The sequence below is a fragment of the Elgaria multicarinata genome, chromosome 8 (genome assembly GCF_023053635.1).
Source record: "Elgaria multicarinata webbii isolate HBS135686 ecotype San Diego chromosome 8, rElgMul1.1.pri, whole genome shotgun sequence".
In the NCBI taxonomy this organism is placed as follows: Eukaryota; Metazoa; Chordata; class Lepidosauria; order Squamata; family Anguidae; genus Elgaria; species Elgaria multicarinata.
In genome coordinates, this window is record NC_086178.1 from 56,286,635 (window position 1) to 56,295,291 (window position 8,657).

Sequence of the window (8,657 nt, forward strand, 5' to 3'; positions counted from 1 at the left end):
GCAGTGTAAAGCATCATGGGCATTGCAGTTTGCTGAAAGCATGTTGGGCTTGCAGGAGCATCCAATAAAGCGTAGCTTAATCATTTCACTGTATAAGGTATTGCTACAGTTTTACCAGTTTATTTGATGTAGTAGTTAATAAAACAGGAGGGGGAAAGTTTTGAACTTTAAGTATGATTACTGGCAAGTTGGTAGAGTTGCTATTCAGCCTATATCTGCAATGAATCTGCTTCTTGAAACGCGCCACCTCTGTAGCCCCTATTCAAACTGTCCCCCTGCCACCCCCAAGCACAGTAACTGGAGATTTCTGCTTTATGAGAAAAGCAACCCTTCTAAAGCCGCTGTATTATAATACCACTACGTCGTTTTTTACGATATAGAAAAGAAACGCTTGATGAGGAGAGATGGGTAACTTCGAATGTGATCAGGATGGGAAAATCAATTTTAAAGCATGTTTTTTAACCAACACTACTGGAAACGGGTGCAGATTCAAGGAAGAGGAATTATTATTATTATTATTTATTATTATTATTATTATTATTATTTCTTACCCGCCTCTCCCTCTGGATCGAGGCGGGGAACAACATCAAATACAAAAAAGCTCCAATTCTTTCCAGAGAGTGGGCTCACTGAACACAATGAGGCTTACTTCCGAGTAAACATGCATAGGAATGCGCTACACACCACATGCATACTGATTGTTCATTTGCAGGTTCGGTGAGGCACAGGCTGTAGTTTTGTTCTGGCCTTTGACAGTGTTGGGACCATGAAAGGTGGCTCGGTACAAAATAGGATTGCATCATTCCTGACAGGCTTTTACTCTATGCTCACACCGCTGCGTAGTATTTATGCTTCTTTTGCTGTGCAAAAGCTTTTTAACAGCAAAGCTCACCCTCCTTAAGAGCAAACCTAAGACCGTTATACGAATGGAGTACAATAGCCCAATTATGCTAAGGTGGGAGACATTTTGCAGCCGGGCACGAACAACTACTTCCGCACCATCTTCCTCGTGGGCAACTCGCCCACCGACTCAGAGAGTAGCTGACGCCGCCCAGCCCCGCCTCTGTGTGACCTCATTTTCCCGCGGTTAGAGGCCGGAAGTTTTCGCCCACAAGCTTTGCTTCGTGTCTACTTGGCTTCCACGCGGGCGGCTGTAGTGCTGCAGCAGCAGCGTGGTGACTCAAGTTCAGTTGTCCCTCTGCCAGGAAGGAAGCAGCCAGAGTAATAGTCACGCCTCAGGAACTGGGTTAGCACTCCTAAAGCCCGCCCTATCTGGCTGCAGACGTTTGGACACATGGTATATGTATCCGTGTAAGGCCATATCAACACCACTATCCTGTTCATGTTTGCATAGAAGTCCCCCTGACTTTAGTGCAATTAACAAGTTAATGTGTTTAGCTTGACTGCTGCAGCCCTATTTAGAAAAAGCAGGCCTGGCCGCAGTGACATATGCACTTGCTACGTTCAGGGTAGATTTGCTTTCATTCTCTCTTCATGGTGCTGCCTTAAAAGACAATTTGGAAACTTCAATTGGTGCAAAATGAGAGGGGCAGGATGCTAGTAGAAGCAAGATGATCTCACACCAATCTTATATGAATTGCATCGTTTGCTGATTTGTTTCCTGGCTTAAACTAAAGTGCTGCTCTGGGGACCAAGTTATTCGAATGATTACTGCCACCTAACTGAATCTGCCCAAGCCTTAGAAACCCTGTTCTATAGCCCACTATTGGGATCGGTTTTTGAACATCAGGGGCAGAGCCCTTTCAGTGATGCCTCTGGAACTCCCTTTCTTAGATCTTCCTATGGCTATTTTGAAATTGCCTATTAAGGCCTTTTAATTTTGTTAGGATTTTTTCCTAATTAATTTTATGGTGGCTTATTTGTTGTAACATACTGTTTTATCTTATATTATTTGCATGTGCTATTGTACTGTTTTAATTTGTATTTCTAGGCTGCCTTATGAAAATTTTGTCCTAAAAGGTGGGATAGAGGTATGTAAATAAAGATAGTGAAGCGGCCATTCTCTGAAGTTCAGTGGATTTCCCCCCTTTCTGTTATATTGTATACCAACATTCTAGAATTAATGGTGACCCTAAAAATCCCAATATTTCCATGAGCATTTCATAATAAATGTAATGAGAGCATAACCCTCTCTGAGATTTGCCAGAATAGGGTCAGATCTGGCTTTGTTTTTCACAGGTTGTGCCTCACTTCCTTTCCTTGCCCTAAGCTCTGCTACTCCTGCCCCAACTCTGCAATAGGGTGTCTGCAGCGTAGTTTCTGCCAGGATCAAACATAAGAGCCCCACTGGATCAGACTGGAGGGCTACCTAGTTCAGCATTCTGTTCCCACAGGGGCCAACCAGCAGCACGTGGGAAGCCCACATGTAGGACATGAGTGCAATAGTACCCTCCTGTTCATGTCCCCCAGTGTTCAGAGCTGGCGTGCTGCATCTGATATTGGAGGTGACTTCTGGCCAACATGACTAGTAGCTGTTGAGAACCTTATCCTCCATGGAGATGTCTAATCCCCTTGTAAACAAATTTATTTTATTTACTTATTTGAAATATTTTTATGCTGTTTTTCAGCCGAAAATGCTCCCAAAGCGATTTACATATAATCACCTAAACAAAATCTAAAAGGACACGGCACACAAGGAAAAAGGAATGGGGATTGAAGGGGGGGGGGAATTAATTATTTCAGCTGGGCTGGTGGAATGACCTTGCTTCCCCCTCTCATCTTCCTCAGTACAGTCTGCTGGTGGTGGAGATAACAGTTGAGGCAGGAGGCACCTTCATGAGAGAGGTCTTGAAGTTAATAGTAACAATACTATATTTCTCCCCTGCTGTGGAGAACCTTGATTAGCAGGGCAGTACTTCATTTGGGGATCAAGTAGTGGGTGGAAATTTCACTCTCTAACCCAGGAACCTTACCCCTTATTCACACATATATGGTGTGAATTATTCAGAGTGTGTGTAAGTGTGTGGGGGTGGAGGAGGAGGCAGGGTTCTCCATGTATTTAGGAGCTCTCTCTTTCATTTAGTTTGCAGATGAGAAAAAGAGTCCCAGTGTATAATATGGGGAAGACTCTGGTGTTAACGTCCTGCACTAACTCCTGAAACAGGCTCCAGAAGATAAAGGAGAACCTCAGCTAGATTTAAGCACAGAATCTGATAATTTCGGTTAGTTTATCTGTAGTTGTGGCAAGACTACATAGTAATATTAGTAGCAGTCAAGGCCAGCAAACATCTAACTCACCTGAAATAACAATCTTTAGGAGTTCAAAGCCACTTCTGTAGACAGAAATACTCAGAGTAGCTCGCAGAGAAGCTGAGCTGCCCAGAAAAATGGGAGCAGCTAGCACTTGTAGCAAAATGGTGAACAGGCTCCAAGAGATCTAAAAAACATGGTATTGATTGGCCATAACATATTCCTCCTTGTAGAATAAAGTGGAGCTACCTTGTTAGAAAAGGAAAGGAACCTCTCATGCAAACACTGAGTCATTACTGACTCTTGGAGGGACGCCAGCTTTCGCTGACGTTTTCTTGGCAGGCCTTATAGCGGGGTGGTTTGCCGTTGCCTTCCCCGGCCATTATTACCTTTCCCCCAGCTAGCTGGGTACTCATTTTACCGACCTCGGAAGGATGGAAGGCTGAGTCGACCCGAGCCGGCTGCCTGAAACCAGCTTCCGCTGGGATCGAACTCAGGCCGTGGGGAGAGTTTCAGCTGCAGAAACTGCTGCTTTACCGCTCTGGGCTGAATATAGGACATTTTATCAGTTCTGCACTCCACAATACATTTAGGACACAATCCTGTGCATATTTAGGCAGAAAAAGTCCTACAGCACCCAGCATTAGTGGAAATTATAGGACTTTTTTCTGTCTAAACATGCATAGGACTGTGCACTTAATTTAGCTGAAGTTTATTGTTGTTTGTATTTTATCTTGGAAGGTGCCGCGAGAGGGTTTTCCCCCCTAAAGGTAGCCTAATAACATTTTAACATAGAAAGTTCAGCATTGTCCACCCCAAATCCCACTACAAGCACAGATCCAGATCCAGTTGGTCATGATAGCTTCTCTGACACAGTACGCTTTACAAATACATACACCCACATACCTCTTGCATTTATGGCGCCACCCATCTTCACCATAATGGTCTGTTTTAGTACTGGGGAGCAGAGGTAAATATTTATATTGAACCTGTATTGATGATTTGTTCCAACTGATTTGTTTTTTATATATATATCTACAGTTGTGTAATTGTAAATGATATGCCAGATTATGATTTTAGCTTTCTTTGACACAGTACTTCAAGAGTCACCTGTAAAAGCTTGGATATGCTGTGGACCATTTGACATTTTTGCTTGCTGAACATCTGGATTTGTTTATATATCTCCTGACCATTTGTTTGTTTGTTTTCTGTGTTATTTTTGCCTTGTTCATGGGTTTATTTTGGGTTTTGTAAACAATGTGTATGGTGAGCTTATATTCCTCTTTTGGGGTTCATTAAAGTACAAATTCTTGACCACCTAAGATGTCCCAAAACAAAACAGTTTGCAACTCTGCATCCATGATGGAGGCTAGATCATTGCAGCTTATCCCTTCAGGCAGCTGCTGCTTGGGTGAAACATCAGCAGTGTATGTTACACTTACAACAGCATGTGTCAGATGTATTTCCTGATTCAGTCTGTAGGTGGCACATTTGTACTTTTGGCCCAAACTCGCCTATGGGGTTGGGGTTAAGGAGCTGATGGCTAGCTTCAGGGTCACCATAGATAGAATGTCAGGGGGCACAAAAGCTGCTACAGGGCAGGGGTGGGTAAGAGGTAGATCTCCATATGTTTTGGATTGCCATTCCAGAAGCCCCTGTCAACTTGTCCAATGGTCAGGAATCATGGGACTTGACATCCAAAACATCTGGAGATCTACTTGCTGCCCAACCCTGCTGTAAGGTGTGGGAAATCTTGCGATGGATAGACATTACTTTGGAATATTTAGAGGAGGTAATTTTGAAATGACTCGGAAATGAAAAAAACCTTAATCCCTCTGATCCATCATTTACTGCACAATCCTCACTACAGATGACACATGCATGCCTCTTGTGACCTTTTGATGAATTTAGGAATTCACTCTGAAGTGAGAGTATATGTCAGTTACATAGAAATTTCAGTTTTCTACTTTAAAAAAGCCTTGGTGTAAGGCATAATGATTTTTCCCTAGCGTCAAATATAGATGAAAATGCTTCATTTGCTTTCTCCAGGTGACAGCCCCCTGTCTATTCATCAGAATACATTAAGCTATCCCTTCAGGTCCATGGTGCTTTACTTCCTTTCCTCCTACATAGCTTTTATGGATGATGTATAATAGTCTCAAGTGTGCTCTCAGATTGCACTCGACTGTAAAATGCTAGGGAGATGCTTAGTATTGGGACCAGTGCTTTTTAACTTTGTTCATAAATTATCTGGAATTAAGAATGAGCAGTGAGGTGGCCAAGTTTGCTGATGACACCAAATTATAAGGTGGTTAAAATAAAAAGGGACCGTGAAGAGCTACTAAAAGATCTCTCCAAACTGAGAGAATGGGCATTAAAAAGGCAAATGCAGTTCAGTGTAAGCCAGCATAAAATAACGCATGTTGGAGCAAAATAAATAAATAATCCTAACCATGTACACTGATGGGATCCGAGCTGATGGTGATGAACCAAGAAAGAGATCTTAATGTTGTGGTTGATTGATCAAAGAAAATGTCAAGTCACGCATCTGTGAAAAAGGCAAATTCCATGTTAGGCATATTTAGAAAAGAAATTGAAAATAGTACTGGCAATATACTGCCCTTATACAAATCTATGGTGCTTGGAATACTGTGTAAAGTTCTGGTCACTTCACCTCAAAAAGCATATTGTAGAGTTGGAAACGGTGCAGAAAGGGGGCAACCAAACTGATCAAGGAACTGGAGGAACTCCCCCATGAATAAAAATCACAACATCTGGGACAATTTTGCTTAGAAAAATAGTGTGTAAGAGGAGACATGATAGAAATAATGTGTGTTTTGGGAAATATGGAGCTGCTTCCTTTCTCATAATACTAGAACCCAGTGGGGTCATCCCATGAACCTGACTGGTGGGAGATTCAGGACAAATAAAATGAAGTACTTCTTCACACAGGGCATAATTTAAACTATTGAACTCACTTCCACAAGATGTAGTGATGGCCACCAATTTGGACAGTTTTAAAAGGGGTTGGACAAATTATTTGCGGATAAGACTTTCAACGGCTACTAGTCCTGATCGCTATATGTTACTTCCAATATCAGAGGCAGTATCCCTATGTACGCCAGTTGCTCGGAACATGGGCGAGAGAGTACTGTTGCATTCATGTCCTGCTTGAGCGTTTCCCACAATCAGCTAGTTAGCCACTGTGTGAAGAGAATGCTGGACTAGATGGACCCTTCGTCTGATCCAGCAGGGCTCTTATGTAGTTTTACAGCTGGACAGGTATGACAGAAGTAACAAATACATTCTAAGGTACCTGTCATTGCCATTTGTGAAAGGGGGTATTCTTAATTTTAAGTTTTGCCTCCTAGTTATCTCCTTTTTCTTCCTGTTTTCAGGGTATTTGTACTACACTGTCTTGGTATCAATACTTGCATTGTTTCAGAGCTTTGTATTGGTATTGAAAGAACATCAATGGGAAGCTAGAAGGATGGATACCTTTGTGTAACTCCAGCTTCAGTAATGAGGAACCAGGCATAGTTCTTGCTTTTGATACCTATGGCATCATAAACAAGTACTTCCTATTTCTAGTTCTCTCTGGCTAAGAAGTAGGTCTGTGTCCAGTCCCAAGGAAATGGATCTACAAAATAGTTAATCAAGACAAAGTATTTTAATTGAAACATATATCTTTTGGGGGTGAGGTGTGGGGTGGGACTTGAAGTCAAAATAGTCATAACCTGGGTAATTGGGAGAGAATTACTGCTATCACATTTACAAATAAGCTGCCAGTCTTTCTATAAATTGACTCAAAAAGTCAAACACTATGTTTTATAAGGGAGATTGGGAGTTGTCTCTCTTCTGAGATATATCAAGTCTCAGATTCTCTAACAGTCCCTTTGGAAGGCCGCATGAAAACTACTTCTAATCCCTCCAGTGATGTCTGGGTAGGCAAGTTGATGCCTTCCAAATGTTTTCAACTACAACTCTCACAACACCTAACTATTGGCTATGCTGGCTCGGGCTTATGGAAATTGCAGTCCAAAACATCTGGAAAACTTTTTCCCTGCTCATGGAGATGTCATCTAGATCTCCAGAGAAGACTTTGTATCTGTACACATAGTCATGATAGTGATGCTGGCATTGTCACCATGTACTACATTTCTGAACCTGAAAGCAAACGCCATGAACTGAAAGATGTATCTCTTACAGCTCAGGTAAACAGTAGACTCCTTAATCTCTATAAGACATTGGGAATTGTTCTGAAGTTATTCAGGACATTACACTGAGATTGCATGTTACTGAAGAACCTTGCATTATTTTACAAGTTCCACTTTTGGATGTGTACTATTATCACTTTGCTCCTTTGTCTTTTATGGAAAGTGCAGTGGTACTCCTATGTTATTGGTTCCAGAGTATAAAATTTAAAGGAACTTTATTTTACTTTATACATTTATACTGAGAGGAATATATGACAACTCTTTGGCATTTAATTGACTGGCATCAATTATTGGGATCTGAATGGGAAGCTTCTTGTGAATATCAGATTGCATGGACAGATGTTTTCTCCTTCCATGTTCTGTGTCCTTTTGGTATTACTTTATCTCCTTCTTTCTGTTTGTTCATAGAATCATAGAATAGCAGAGTTGGAAGGGGCCTACAAGGCCATCGAGTGCAACCCCCTGCTCAATGCAGGAATCCACCCTAAAAAATCCCTGACAGATGGTTGTCCAGCTGCCTCTTGAAGGCCTCTAGTGTGGGAGAGCCCACAACCTCACCAGGCAACTGATTCCATTGTCATACTGCTCTAACAGTCAGGAAGTTTTTCCTGATGTCCAGCTGGAATCTAGCTTCCTTTAACTTGAGCCTGTTATTCCGTGTCCTGCACTCTGGGAGGATCGAGAAGAGATCCTGGCCCTCCTCTGTGTGACAACCTTTCAAGTATTTGAAGAGTGCTATCATGTCTCCCCTCAATCTTCTCTTCTCCAGGCTAAACATGCCCAATTCTTTCAGTCTCTCTTCATAGGGCTTTGTTTCCAGACCCCTGATCATCCTGGTTGCCCTCCTCTGAACACGCTCCAGCTTGTCTGCGTCCTTGAACTGTGGAGCCCAGAACTGGACGCAATACTCTAGATGAGGCCTAACCAGGGCCAAATAGAGAGGAACCAGTACCTCACGTGATTTGGAAGCTATACTTCTATTAATGCAGCCCAAAATAGCATTTGCCTTTCTTACAGCCATATCGCACTGTTGGTTCATATTCAGCTTGCGATCTACAACAATTCCAAAATCCTTCTAGTTTGTAGTATTGCTGAGCCAAGTATCCCCCATCTTGTAACTGTGCCTTTGGTTTCTATTTCCTAAATATAGAACTTGGCATTTATCCCTATTAAATTTCATTCTGTTGTTTTCAGCCCAGCACTCCAGCCTATCAAGATCACTTTGAAGTT